At 39.8% G+C, this 15,572-nt stretch overlaps 2 pseudogenes across 2 annotated transcripts; both read right to left on the bottom strand.

Moving 5' to 3' along the window:
* Positions 1 to 1,494: 1,494 nt before the first annotated feature.
* On the bottom strand, positions 1,495 to 3,464 carry LOC308439618 (PHD finger protein 6-like; annotated as a pseudogene). Its single transcript has 2 exons — positions 3,287 to 3,464; positions 1,495 to 2,398 (listed from the first exon to the last, which is right to left on the bottom strand). The product of its transcript is annotated as a PHD finger protein 6-like (transcript).
* A 7,272-nt stretch (positions 3,465 to 10,736) lies between these two features.
* Positions 10,737 to 11,019, bottom strand: LOC308439619 (ubiquitin-ribosomal protein eL40 fusion protein-like; annotated as a pseudogene). Its single transcript has one exon. The product of its transcript is annotated as a ubiquitin-ribosomal protein eL40 fusion protein-like (transcript).
* Between the last annotated feature and the right edge of the window lie 4,553 nt (positions 11,020 to 15,572).

Genomic DNA, 15,572 nt, shown 5'->3' with positions numbered 1-15,572 from the left:
CACTACTAGAGCTACTTTCCTTCTACAACAACAATAAACGATGGTTAAAATAAAGCAGGCATTGGGTCCCTTGATTTAAGTAAATGTGAAAATACACATCCTAACGAACATGATCTTAAGGGACTAGCACTTTCCAAACTCAGTCAATAAGCACAGTGTAATTTTCCACCTGTTACTTTTAAAAACGCTGCTCTACCAGTTACAGAACAGATCCATGTACAGTCACATTAGGAAGTTATTTCTGATTTGCAAATCTGATTCATGTGGTAGGTTAACTAATGATTTGGACACAGAACCCTTACCTTTCATACTGAGGTGCCATGGTAATATTAGGCAGACTGCAACTACATTTTTTTTTTGGTTTTGCCATAAAGAAATATGTAAATGTGCTTCAGCAGGTGGATGTGTGTCACGAGCGAGAAACACCAGTGAAAAGCCTTTCTAAAAATCCGGTGACTGAGAAAACACTTCCGAGCCCTCGAAGAAAAACAGGGACCAAAAGTTTATTCAATATGTAAGCAAACTGATGACTGAAAGCATTAAATAATGTTTCTAAAATAGTGGTCACAGAATCAAAACTAAATACTGTTTTTCACAAAGATGGTTCCTTGGTTTAAAAAACTCTGTTAGCACATAAGACCTCCTTATATACATTGGGCCAATACGTGAAGTGTTCCACACAACAGGGCACTTGAGATAAACTGGCTTCAGACATGATGTCCAAAGTCCTTAGCGCATTGGTGACCTCTTTAATGTCAAAAAGGTTTACTCTGATGTGGCCAAATGTTATTTTGATCTTGATACCTACTGATTCCATCGTCTTGCCAGAAGCTCTTTCTACAGCACAGAAAGGTGGGCTGCCAAGAGTTCTGGCAGAATCACTGGAGCTCAGAGCTCACCTTCACCAGCCGCCCAGAGTCCATGTTGCTCAGTGAGGACAACTCGAGAAAGGACCAAAGGAAGGCTTCAGCGCTCTCCTTGAGAGAAATCATTAGAGCATGTGCTGCCGAAGCCAAGATCAGAAGAAAGGTCTCTTCATTGTACTTTCCAATGCTTGAGTATGAAAACAAGAAAAAAGTCCCCAAGTTACCAGGTACATGTTTGCATGGTGAAGTACAACGTGCTTCCGGTTTCCTCTGAGCACGGATCTACTACACAAACTTAAACACTCTAAACAGTAGAACTTTGCTCAGTCCAGAGATACAGTTTACTTCATTCAATTTCTGCTTTAACTGTTGACAGTATACACAGAGCTAATAGTGTTTCGATTGCTTCCCAGGAACTGCAAACTACAGCTACGTAATATCAGTATGTCAAACCCAGCCTTCTACTGAGGGCTCAGAAAACTAACAAGGTATTTTTAGACAGTTCAGTGAAGGATCTAAGAGTCGGGCAGTAAAATGTTACAAACCCTTTATTTTAGAAAAGAGTGGAAAAGCACAGGAGTTATAGTTGTCTTGTTCTCAGTTTTCTAACTCTCTCTGTCCCACGAACCTAGTTTCCATTAAGCTGCTGCTGGGTTAGTTGCTGATCAATCACTTATCTTCCACGGCTTTTACTCTCTCGCTCCTCATCTTCTTCATCTCGCTCATCATTTCCACTATGGCTTTTACAATATAGTTTGTAAATCCCTCGTGACATATTTTCAATGTATTTTGCCTTGTCTTGTACTCCACAGTGGTAATGGTAGGTTTTAACACATGCTTTTATTTCACATCCAATAGTAGCACCAGGCTGACTGCAAAGTGTACATTTCATCCTTTTTCGCTTAATCTCCTGAAGTACAGTTTTAATATCAAAATCTCCAAATTCTGCTCTTGATGTTGTTGTGAGCTGAACAGTGCCAGATGAAAACAACATGCACTTGTAATGTGCAGCTGCCTTCTTGGCATTAAATATATGCAATTTCCCTCTCGCTTCATTTTCTTCCTCTCCTACATGGCAAAATCCACAATTGGGCCTGGTATCATTAGGACTGCTCCTGTGGAGACCTATCTCCGTAGGAACTGCTTTCCATTTCATCTGTCCCATGGGAGGATGTGGACCTAGTATCTTCTGCCAGACCTTTCAGGTTGGTTTTTCTTGGTCTTCCTTTGCGACTTTTCTTCTTAGTCTTTGGAGATGAGGGCTCCAGTTCATGCTCATTAAAACTTTCTTCTAAATCACCTTCAGAGTTATGTGCAGTTTTCTTGTGTTTTTGGCAATAAACCATATAAATCCCCTGCGAAGGTTTCTCTCGGATCTGAGCTTTATCGTGCAATGCACAGTGGTAGTGGTATGTCCTGTGGCAGGTTTTTACATCACAGCCAATGGTTGCTCCAGGACAATGACAGAGAGAACACATCAGTTTTGTGCCTCTTTTAATTTCCTTTTGGACATCTTCAATCGAAAATCCACCAAGCAGCTGCACCCCCTTACGACGCCCCAAGACAGCAGGAAGTAGCCAATGAGACTCGACGCCCCTATTCCCCTTTCACCATCGGCCTCCCCCTCCCGTTTTTTCTCCTTTTTATAATGAGAAAAGGGGAGGAATGACAGAATTAGGACTGCTCCTGAAAAATCTTTCTTCCAAACCAAATGTACTTAATCTCTACCTATAATGTATACATATGTGTGTTCCAGCATCTTGTCAAGTCCAGGTGCTTATTACATCTAGAACAGCTCCAGAGAAGCAACCTACAGATGCTTCAGCCTTCTCTCTCAGACACAGATGCTTCCACTGGACCTGTTACTTCTGACCTATCCTGAGATGGTTCCACAGACCCTGGACAACAAAGAAACAGCCAACTCTTAAGACTAGACAAACATCCCTACCCCCACTTTTCTGGACTCTCTAAAAACATCGCCCCAAACAAGCATGAAGCAGTTAAGAGATCACAACGACCCTATTTCTGGTCCACCATCGCCTCTAATTTTTCTTTTTTAATTAAACAAAAATGGGGGAAAGTTGGGATTCTGTAAACCCCACCCCTCAGTTACCTAGCAACAGCCAGGTATACCCCACCCCTCAATTACCCAGCAGTGGCCAGGTATGCTCCGCCCCAGTGACCTGACACTATAAAGGAACTGCCTGACCCCTCCTCTCTCTCTTGGCCTCTCCTGCCCTTGTGCTCTTGCAGCCTTGCTCTCCCATTTCCCTTCCCCCCTCTCTCCCACGTGCTCATGGGCTCATGGCTGGCCTTTACTCCTCTACTTCTCTCTCTCTGCCTCTACCACCCTCTTAACTCTCCCATGACCTGAATAAACTCTATTCCATACTAAAAAAAAAAAAAAAAAGAAAATCCACCAAGCCTCTCATTATCAGAATGTGAGGATACCAAAGCAGACGAAAACAGCATGCGCTTATGGTGTGCTGCCACCTTCTGGTTTTCAGATACCAGCAATTCCTTGTCTCTATTTGACTTACAAAAGCCACATTTGCGCTGTCTCGTAGACCCTTTTTTCTGTTCGATTGAGCTTGACATGATTTTTAAATTGTTTAGAGAATGCCACTTTAAGCCTCAACAAATGCAGTGGGGCTCACGACTGGGCGAAGGAAGGACAGCGCCCACGAGGGGAGATGGGGAAGGTGGGAGTCGGTTCCTCGGCACTGCCGAAGAGCAGGGCTCCGTCGCCAGGGGTTGTTTCCTTTCATTCGAGGAGAGGTGGGCTCGCCGAGCGCCCTTACATTGCCTGCTCCTCCTGTTCTGTAAGAATCCCCAAGCTCCATTCACTGTTTGGCTGTGGGTTTCTGTATCCACTGGAGTCATCTGTTGGGTGGAGTCTCTCAGAGGAAAACATGCTCCTGTCCGTAAACATAACAGTATCAGTAGTGTTAGAAATTGGTGCTTGCCCATGGGATGGGTCTCAAGTTGGGCTGGTCATTGATTGAACATTCTCTCAGCCTCTGCTCCTTCCCACCCCCTCCCCCCCCCGCATGCCTGCATTACTTATAGATGGTTAAATTTTGGGTTGAAAGTTTTCTGCATGGATTGGTGTCTCTATAACTCCACTGGGGTTCCTGTCTGGATACATAAGGTAACCTCTTCAGGTTCCATATCCCAAGTATAGTGAGTCACTGCTAAGTTCACCCCTACTGATTCTTGGGTGACTCTCATGTCTTAGGCCATGTCTCATCCTGGAAACACCCCCACCTCCTTACCCGCATCAGTTGCAGATTTTCATGGCCATCTAACTGTCTCTCCTGTCTTTCCCCACACCTGATCCTGAATTCCCCATTCATTTCCCCATGACCCCTCTCTCCCAGTTTTCTCATCTCAGCTACCCCACCAGCAATGGAGGATGTTCCCCTTGCTCCACATCCGTAACAGCTTGTACTATCTCTTGAATTTTTGATCTTAGCCATTATGATGGATGTAAGATGAAACCTCAGAGTTGTTTTGATTTGCATTTCCCTGATGGCTAAGGACTTTACATTTCTTTAAGTGTTTCTTGGCCATTTGAGATTTCTCTGTTGAGAATTCCCTGTTTAGTTCTGTACCCTATTTTTTGATCTCCTAACTTTATTTTTTATTAATCATTCCATTTATTTACATCTCAAATGATATCTCACTTTCCAGTTACCCCCTCCATCAACCCCACATCTCATGATATCCCACTTCCTAGTTACTCCTCCACCATTCCCCCATCTGACATCTGCCCTCCCCTGTCCGCTGCCTGTACAATGGTGCTCCTCTACCCACATACTCTCCTGCACCACCCCACCAGAATCTCCCTACTCTGGGAGTATCAAGCCTCCTTGGAACCAAGGGCCTCCCCTCCCATTGCTATCAGGCAAGGTCATCCTCTGCTACATATGTCTCTGAAATAACTGGGTTTTCAGGCCAGCCTATGTTGTTTTTCCAGTGGAGTTGAAATCCTTCTCCTCTTCTTCAGTCCTTCTGCCAGCTCCCCCACCATGTTCCCTGAGCTCCGTCTGATGGTTGACTTCAAGCACACACATCTGCATTGGTCAGTTGCTGACTGGTTCCTGTCAGCAAACACTTCTAAGTGCTGGGTTTGGTGTCTGCAGACATGATGGATCACCAGGTGCGGCCGTCTCTGATTGGCCTTTCCTTCAGTCTCTATTCCATTTTTTGTCCTCGTTCTACCTATGGACAGGAACATTTCTGGGTTAAAAACTTTGAGATGGGTGGTTGTCCCATTCCTCAACCAGGGGCCATGCCTATCTGCTGGAGGAGGTCTCTGCAGGATCTATCTTCCCCTTCTCTGCACATTTCAGCTGAAGTCATGCCCATTGGGGTCAGGGAGCCTCATGTTTCCCTGGTGTCTGGGACCCTCCAGTGGCTATACCCAGATTCTCATTACTAAAATTCAGAACACAAATTGAACCCCACACAATAATAGTGGGAGACTTCAACACGTCACTCTCACTAAAAGACAGGCCACTGAAACAGAAACTATACAGAGACATAGTAAAACCAGGCTGTGAGCCAAATGGACTTAACTGATAGCTACAGAACATTTCACTCTATAACAAAAGAATATACCTTCTTCTTAGCACCTCATGGTACCTTCTCCAAAATTGACCATATAATCAATCACAAAACAAGCCTCAGTCGTTACAAGAAAACTGATATAATTCCATGCGGCCTATCAGCACAGCATGGATAAAGGCTAGACTTCAATAACAACAACAACAAAAAAAAAACAACAACAACAGAAAAACTACACACTCACTGGAGATTGAACAACTCTCTACTCAAGGATAACTTAGTCAGGGAAGAAATTAAAGACTTCCTGAAATTCAATGAAAATAATGACATAGAATACCCAAATTTATGAAGCACAATGAAAGAAGTGCTAAGAAGAAAATTCATAGCACTAAGTGCCCTGATAAAGAAATCAGAGAGATTGTACACTAGCAACTTCTGAGAGCTCTAGAACAACAACAACAAAGCAAACGCACCCAAGAGGAGTAGAGGCAGGAAATAGTCAAACTCAGGGCTAAAATCAACCAAATAGAAACAAAAAGAACAATACAAAGAATCAACAAAACCAAGAGCTGGTTCTTTGAGAAAATCAACAAGAAGGATTACCGCTTAGCCAAACTAACTAATGGGCAAAAAGAGAGTCTCCAAATTTACAAAATCAAAAATGAAAAGGGAGACATAACAACAGAAACTGAGGAAATTAAAAAAAACTCATCAGATTCTACTACAGGCGCCTAAACTCAACAAAACTGGAAACTCTAGATGAAATGGATGATTTTCTAGACAGATATAACGTACCAAAGTTAAATAAAGAGCAGGTAAACTATTTAAACAGGCCCATAGCCCCCAATAAAACAAAAGAAGTCATAAAATCCTCCAAACCAATAAAAACCTCAGGGTCAGATGACTTTAGTGTAGAAATCTACCAGATCTTCAAAGAAGAGCCAATACCAACACTCCTCAAGGCATTCATAAAATAGAAACAGAAGAAACACTATCTTATTTATTCTATGAAGCCACAATTACTCTGATACCTAAACCATACAAAGACCCAACAAAAAACAGAACCTCAGACCAATTTCACTTATGAATATCAATGCAAAAATACTTACACGTTTCTCACAAACCAAATCCAAGAACACATCAAAACAATCATTCACCACAATCAAGTAGGCTTCATCCCAGGGATGCAAGGTTGGTTCAAAATATAAAAAAATCAATTAATCTAATCCACTATATAAAAAACTCAAAGAGAAAAATTGCATGATCATCTCATTAGATGCTGAAAAAGCCTTTAACAAAATACAACATCCTTTCATGTTAAAAGTCTTGGAGAGATCAGAAATTTAAGGCCCATATTTAAACATAATAAAAGCAATATACAGAAAACCAACAACCAATATCAAATTAAATGGAGAGATACTTGATGCAATCCCACTAAATTCAGTGACAAGACAAGGATGCCCACTCTCACCATATCTATTCAACACAGTACTTAAAGTTCTAGCTGGAGCAATAAGACAGAAAAGAAGATCAGTGGGATACAAATCATAAAAGATGAAGTCAAGGTACCACTGTTTGCAGACAAAATAATATTGAATCTGTAATGTGGTTGTTATTAATAACTATTATGCAGGTCTAGGTGGGAAAAATGGAGCAGTACTCCTCCAAGGTTGTTGCCTCATTTCCAATCTCTAGTTCTGTCCTGCTTTAGTTCTGCCTTCCTTTCAAGATGAATAGTGACCTGGGAGCTGTAAGATAAAATAACCTGTTCTTCTCCCTCAATGCTTTTGCTCCTGATGTCTTATCACATAAGTAGAAAGTTCCTTTCCAGCCCAGCTAGAGGGTAGGGTAACTTCCATCAAGACTCAGGACCCCCTGCAGACTGCTGAGCCACCAGAGAAACCTTGAAAGCACTCTTTCACCTGAGCCCACAATAAGCCTTAAGCCAGCCACAGACCCTCACCGGCTGTCCAGGAAGGGAACACCTGGCGATCTCCTGAGTAGATAAAGTGGTGAACTTTGGGATCAAGTAATTTCTGGCCCAGCCAGAGGGCCAGATGACCCCCATCAAGACTCAGGACCTCCCCACAGATGATTAAAACCCAAGAACAATCTTGCAAGTGCTCTTCCAACTGAGCCCACAGAGAACTTGCCACAAGCCCTTCAGGCTGTCCAGGGAAAGACAGCCTGGAACTCCTAGAGGACAGCAAACATGGTACACTCTGGAATCAGGTTCTTTCCGACCCAGTGAGAGGGCCAGGCGACTGCCATCAAGACTCAGGGCCCACCTACAGACAGCTGAATCCCAAGAGAAGTCTTGCAAGAGCTCTCCCACCTGAGCTGATGAAGACAGAACAGAATCACTGCAATTAGAACTCACTTCCTGCGCAAAAAGAGACAAACGCCCAGAAGCACTTTCCTTCCATAGCCTATGAGCCCTCAAATCCACAGGAGAGACAACACGATCACCTGTAATCACAGACAACAAGGTGGCAAGAGGAAAGCGAAAGAACCTAAGCAATGGAAACCAAGACAACTTGAAAATGTCAGAACCCAGCTTCCCTACCAGAGCAAGTAGTAGATCTCCAAACCCACTAGAAAAAAAAGACTTGGACATGAAATAATATTTCAGGATGATGATGGAGACATTTGAGAAGCACATAAACAACTCCCTTAAGCTATTACAGGAGAACAAGGAGAAATCACTCAAAGAACTACAGGAAAACAGAACCAAACAGATGATGGAATTGAAAACAAAAATAAAAACAATAAAGAAAACACAAAAAGAGACAACCCTGAGATAGAAAACCTAAAAAAGAAATCAGAAATCACAGATGCAAACATCACCAACAGACTACAAGAGATGGAAAAGAGAATCTCAGGAGGAAAAGACAACATAGAAAACACAGACAAAACAGTCAGTGAAGATGCAAAAACCAAAAAGCTCCTAACCCAAAATGTCCAGGAAATCCAGGACACAATGAGAAGACCATACCGAAGGATAATAGGTGTAGAGGAGGGTGAAGAATATCAATGAAAAGGCACAGTAAATATCTTCAACAAAATCATAGAAGAAAACTCCCCTGCCCTTAAAAATGAGATGACAATGAACACACAGGAAGCCCACAGAACTCCAAGTAGTTTGGACCAGAAAAGAAACTCCTCCTGACACATAATCATCAAAACACAGAATATTACAAACAAAGAAAAAATCCTAAAAGCGGTAAGGGAATAAAGGACAAGTAGCATATAAATGCAGACCAATAGGAATTACATCAGACTTCTCAACAGAGACTGTGAAAGCTAGAAGATCCTGGACAGATATCATACAGACTCTAAGAGAACACAAATGCCAGCCCAGGTTACTATATCCAGCAAAACTCTCAATCACCATAGATAGAGAAACCAAGATGTTCCAGGACAAAACAAAATTTACACAATATCCACTCTACAAAGGATGACAGATGGAAAAATCCAACACAAGGAAGAAAACTACTGCTAAGGAAAAAATAATAATCATGCAAAGAAACCAAAAGAAGAAAAGCACACAAACATAAGTTTACCTCTAACAACAAAAATAACAGAAAACAACAATCACTATTCCATAATTTCTCTTAACATCAATGGACTCAATTCCTTAATAAAAAGACATAGACTATCAGACTGGACGCTTAAACAGGACCCAGCATTTTGCTGTATACAGGAAACTCATCTCAGAGACAAAGGCAGGAACTACCTCAGAGTAAAAGGCTGGGAAAAAAACCTTCCAAGCAAATGGTCCCAGGAAACAAGCAGAAGTAGCCATTCTAATACCAAATAAAAGAGCTTTTTAACCAAAAGACATCAAAAGATAAGGAAGGACACTTTTTACTCATCACAGGAAAAATCTTTCAAGACAAACTCTCAATCCTGAACATTTATGCTCCAAATACAAGGACACCCATATTTATAAAAGAAATACTACTAAAGTTCAAAGCATATATTACACCACACAGTATAATAGTGGGAGACTTCAACACTTCACTCTCATCAATGGACAGATCATGGAGGCAGAAACTGAACAGAGACACAGAGAAAGTAGCAGAGGTTGTGAACAAACTGGAATCAACAGACATCTACAGTACATTTTATCTTAAAACAAAAGAATATATTTTCTTCTCAGCATGTCATAGTACCTTCTTTAAAACTGACCACATACTTGGTCAGAAAGCAGGCATCAACAGATAATTAAAAATCAAAATAATTCCATGCATCCTATCAGATCACCATGGACTAAGCCTTGTCTTTAATAAGAACAAAACCAAAAAAAAAAAAAAAAGCTGACATACACATGGAAGCTGAAAAATGCTTTGCTGAAAGATAACATGGTCAAAAAAATAAAGAAAGAAATTAAAGAATTTTTAGAATTTATTTTTGCTCTAAAATAAAATTTAGAATTGACAAATGGGACCTCATAAAACTGCAAAGTATTTGTAGGGCAAAGGACACTGTCAAATGGACAAAACAGCAACCAACAGACTTGGAAAAGATCTTTACCAATCTTACATCAGATAGAGGTCTAGTATTTAATATATACAAAGAGCTCAAGAAGTTAGACTCGAGAGAATCTAATAATCATTAAAAATGAGATACAGAGCTAAACAAAAATTCTTTTCTTTCCATTTTTTGTTAGTGCCTTAGTTTTCTTTTTTTAATTTTTAAAATTTTTTATTTTTTACTGAAAAACTTTATTTTAAAAAACAAAGATAAATGTACAAATATTTAAGCATTTTGCATAAAAGTATACAAATACATTTTTTAAGGTTGTAATTAAGTATTTGTGGGTACATATACATACACATATGGATATATGTCACAATAATATAGGAAAAGAGGTTATTAATTTGAGGGGATAGGAGAGAAACTGGGAGGGGCTGTAGGAAAAAAAAGGGGGATTTTAATTAAAATATATTCTTTTTTTTTTTTCTTGAACGTCACACAGCCTGTGAGTTGTTTCTGGGGTGTTCAGAGCTTTCTGGGGTAAGTATCTCATTATCAGTGACTGCATATTATGTCTGTTCTTTTGGGACTGGGTTATCTCACTCAGGATGATATTCGCTAGATGCAACCATTTTCTTTTCTTTTCTTTTCTTTTCTTTTCTTTTCTTTTTCTTTTCTTTTCTTTTCTTTTCTTTCTTTTCTTTTCTTTTCGTTTCTTTCTTTTCTTTTCTTTTCTTTTCTTTTCTTTTCTTTTCACTGCTCCAGTCGATGAAAGCGGCCTTTATTTGGTCCCAGGGTCCCAGGCCAGGCATGGCCCCAGCTTTATTTGACCTTCTTCTTGGGGCGCAGGTTGTTGGTGTGGCCGCACTTCTTGCGGCAGTTGACTGCAGTCGCAGGACCAGGTGTAGGGTGGACTCTTTCTGGATGTCGAGTCGGACAGAGTGCGGCCATCCTCCAACTGTTTGCTGGCGAATATCAGCCTCTGCTGGTCAGGTGGGATGCCTTCCTTGTCTTGGATCTTGGCCTTGACATTCTCGATGGTGTCACTGGGCTTGACCTCAAGAGTGATGGTCTTGCCCGTCAGGGTCTTCACGAAGATCTGCATGTTGGCGTCTGCCACTCAGCCGACCCGTTGAAGAGAAAGAGTGATGCAACCATTTTCTTAAGAATTTCATTAAGCCATTGCTTCTGATAGCTGAGTAGTACTCCATTGTGTAAATGTACCACAATTTTTGTATCCATTCATCTACTGAAGGACATCTGGGTTCTTTCCAACTTCTGGCTGTTATAAATAGAGCTGCTATGAACATTGTGGTGCATGTATCTTTGTTGTATGTTGTATGTCTCTGGGGAAAATGCCCAGAAGTGGGATAACTGGGTTGTCAGGTAGTACTATGTCTATTTTTTTTTTTCTAAGAAACTGCCAGACTGACTTCCAGAGTGGTTGTATCCATTTACAACCCCACCAGCAATGGAGAACTGTTCCTCTTTTTCCACATCCTTGCCAGCATCAGTTGTCATCTGAGTTTTGGATCTTGGACAATCTGACTGGTGTGAGGTGGATTCTCAGGGTTGTTTTGATTTGCATTTCTCTGATGGCTAATGATCCAGCACTTCCTTAGATGCTTCTCAGCCATTCGATATTCCTCAACTGAGAACTTTTTGTTTAAGTCTGTACCCCATTATTTAATAGGGTTGTTCAATTCTCTGGTGTCTAGCTTCTTGAGTTCTTTTTATATCTTGGATATTAGGCCTCTATCTGATGTGAGGTTGGTAAATATCTTTTCCCACTCTGTTGGCTGCCATTCTGTTTTCTTGACAGTGTCCTTAGCCTTATAGAAACTTTGCAATCTCATTAAGTCCCATTTGTCAGTCTTTGACCTTAGAGCACAAACCATCCATGTTCTGTTCAGAAAATTTTCTCCTGTGCCTATGTGTTCTAAGGTTTTCCCTACTTTCTCATCTAATAGTTTCAGTGTACCTGGTTTAATGTGGAGATCTTTGATCCACTTGCACTTGAGCTTTGTACAAGGAGATAAGAAAGGGTCTATTTTCATTCTGCATGCTGAGTGCTAGTTGAACCAAAAACCATTTGTTGAATAGGCTGTCCTTTTTCCATTGAATGTTTTCAGCTCCTTTATCAAAAATCAAGTGGACATATGTGTGAGGATTCATTTCTGGATCTTCTATTCTATTCCATTGATCCACATGCCTATCTCTGTACCAATACCATGGAGTTTTTAACACAATTGCCTTTAATATAGCTTCTAGTCAGGGATAATTATGCTCACAGATGTTTTATTATTGTTGAGGATGGATTTCAATATTATAGGTCTTTTGTTATTCCAGATGAAATTCCACATTGCTCTTTCCAACTCTATGAAGAATTGTGTTGGAATTTTGATGGGGATTGCATTGAATCTATAGATTGCTTTCAGTAAGAGGTCCATTTTTATAATGTTGTTCCTTCCAATCTATTAGCATTGGAGATTTTTCCGTATTCTGAGATCTTCCTCAATTTCCTTCTTCAGAGATTTGAAGTTCTTGTCATAAAGGTCCTTCCATTGCTTAGTTAGAATCATACCAAGGTATTTCTTATTGTTTGTGATTATTGTGAAGGGTATCTTTTCTCTAATTTCTTGTCTGCATGTTTGTCCTTTGAGTAGAGGAAGGCTAGTGATCTGTTTGAGTTAATTTTATATCCAGCCACTTTGCTGAACTTGTTTATCAGCTGTAAAAGTTCTCTGGTGGAATTTTTGTGCTCACTTATGAATATTACCATGTCATCTGCAAATTGTGATATTTTTACTTCTTCCTTTCCGATTTGTATCCCTTTGAGTTTCTTTTGCTGTCTAATTGCTCCAGCCAGGACTTCCAGTACTATGTTGATTAGGAAGGGGGAGAGTGGGTAGCCTTGTTTAGTCCCTGATTTTAGTGGGATTGCTTCAAGTTTCTCACCCTTTATTTTAATATTGGCTATTGGTTTGTACTATACTTTTTTTTATTTTTAGGTATGGGTAATGGATTCCTGTTCTTTTCAAGACTTTTACCATGAGGGGGTGTTGAATCTTTTTAAATGCTGTCTCACCACCTAGTGAGATGTCCACTTTTTTTTATATGGTGGATTACGTTGATAAACCTTCCCTGCATCCCAGGGAAGAAGCCTATTTGATCATGTTGAATGATCATTTTGATGTGTTCTTGGATTCGTTTTGCAAGGATTTTGTTGATTATTTTGAGATTGGTCTGATGTCCTCTTTCCTTCTAGGGTCATCGTGTGGTTTAGGAATGAGGGTTATTGTGGCCTCGAGAAATGAGTTAGGTGGTATTCTGTCTGATTCTATTGTTTGGAATAGTTTAGAGAGTATTGGTATTAGGTCATCAATAAATGTCTGATAGAATTCTGCACTGAACTCATCTGGACCTGGAATATTTTTGGTTGGGAGGTTTTTGATGACTGCTCCTATTTCTTTAGGTGTTATGGGATTATTTAGATGGCTTAACTGGTCCTCATTCAAATTTAGTATCTGGTATCTGTCTAGGAATTCATCTAGTTCTTCCAGATTTTCCAGCTTTGTTGAGTATAGGCTTTTGTAATAGGATCTGATGATTTATTGAATTTCCTCAGTTTCAGTTGTTATGTCTCCACTTTCCTTTCTGATTTTGTTAATTTGTATACTCTCTCTTTGCCCTCTAGTTAGTCTGGCTAAGGGTTTACCAATCTTGTTATTTTTCTCAAAGAACCAGTTCTTGGTTTTGTTGATTCTTTCAATGGTTCTTTTTGTTTCTATTTGGTCTATCTCTGCCCTAAGTTTGATTATTTCTTGCCGTCTACTCCTCTTGGGAGTATCTGATTCCTTTTGTTCTAGAGCTTTCAGCTGTGCTGTCAAGTTGCTGGTGTTTGCTTTCTCCAGTTTCTCTTTAGAAGCACTCAGAGCTATGCGTTTTCCTCTCAGTACTTCTTTCATTGCATCCCATAGGTTTGGGTATGTTGTGTTTTCATTTTCATTAAATTTTAGAAAATCCTTAATTTCTTTATTTCTTCTTTGACCATCCTATCATTTAATAGACCATCATTCAATTTCCATGTGTATATAGGTTTTTTGTTGTCTTTGTTGTTATTAAAGACCAGCCTTAGTCCATGGTGATCTGTTAGGATGCATGGGAGTATTTCAATCTTCTTATATCTATTGAGGCTTGTTTTGTGACCAATTATATGGTTAATTTTGGAGAAGTTGCCATGAAATGCTGCGAACAAAGTGTATTCTTTTGTTTTAGGATGAAATGTTCTGTAGATTTTTATTAATTTCAATTGGTTCATAATCTCTGCTAGTTTAACTGTGTCCTTGTTCAGTTTCTCCATCCCTGATCTGTCCATTGATGATAGTCTGGTGTCTCCCACTATTATTATGTGAGGTGGTTTTTTTTTTTTTTTTAATGAATATGGGTGCTCTCGTATTTGGAGCATAAATGTTAAGGATTGAGAGCTCCTCATGATAAATTTTCCCTGTAATGAGTAAAAAGTGTCCTTCCTTATCTTTTTTGATAACTGTTGGTTGAAAATCTACTTTATTTGATATTAGAATGGCTACTCTAGCTTGTTTCTTGGGGCCATTTGCTTGGAAGGTTTTTTCCCAGCCTTTAACTCTGGGGTAGTATCTGTCTTTGTCTCTGAGATGAATTTCCTGTATGCAGCAAAATGCTGGATTCTGTTTATGTATCCAGTCTAATAGCCTATGTCTTTTTATTGGGGAATTGAGTCCATTTATGTTAACAGATATTACGGAATAGTTGTTACTGTTTCCTGCTATTCTTGCTTTTGGAGGTTGAATTGTGCCTGTATGTCTTTCTTCTTTAGGTTTTCTTGCTTAGTTATTTTCTTATTTTCACTAGGATGTAGTTTCCCTGCTTGTATTGCGTTTTCCATCTATTATTCTTTGTAGTGCTGGATTTGTGGTCAGATATTGTGTAAATTTAGTTTTGTCCTGGAATATCTTTTTCTCTCCATTCATGGTGATTGAGAGTTTTGCTGGATATATTAGCTTGGGCTGACACTAGTGTTCTCTTAGGGTCTGAATGATGTCTGTCCAGGATCTTCTAGCTTTCATAATCTCTTTTGAGAAGTTGGGTATAATTCTGATTGGTCTGCCTTTACATGTTACATGACCTTTTTCCTTTACCGCTTTTGGTATTCTATTTTTGTTTTGAATACTTGGCATTTTGACAATTATGTGTCAGGAAGAATTTCTTTTCAGGTCCAATCTATTTCAAGTTCTGTAGGCTACCTTTATGTTCATGTTCATCTCATTCTTAAGAGTAGGAAAGTTTCTTCCACAATTTTGTTGAAGATATTTACTGTGCCTTTTAGTTTATATTCTTCACCCTCTTCTATTCCTATTATCCTTAGGTTTGGTCTTCTCATTGTGTCCTGGATCTCCTGGACATTTTGGGTTAGGAGCTTTTTGGCTTTTGCATCTTCTCTGACTATTTTCTCTATGCTTTTCAATGTTGTCTTCAGCCCCTGAGATTCTCTCTTCCATCTTGTAGTCTGTTGGAGATGCTTGCATCTGTGACTCCTTATTTCTTTTTTTGGTTTTCCACCTCCACAGCTGTCTTTTTTAGTGTTTTCTTTATTGTTTCTATTTCCATTTTTAATTC

This window comes from Micromys minutus (assembly GCF_963924665.1).
Source record: "Micromys minutus genome assembly, chromosome: 30".
Taxonomy (NCBI): domain Eukaryota; kingdom Metazoa; phylum Chordata; class Mammalia; order Rodentia; family Muridae; genus Micromys; species Micromys minutus.
This window is presented reverse-complemented; position numbering and strand designations above follow the sequence as displayed.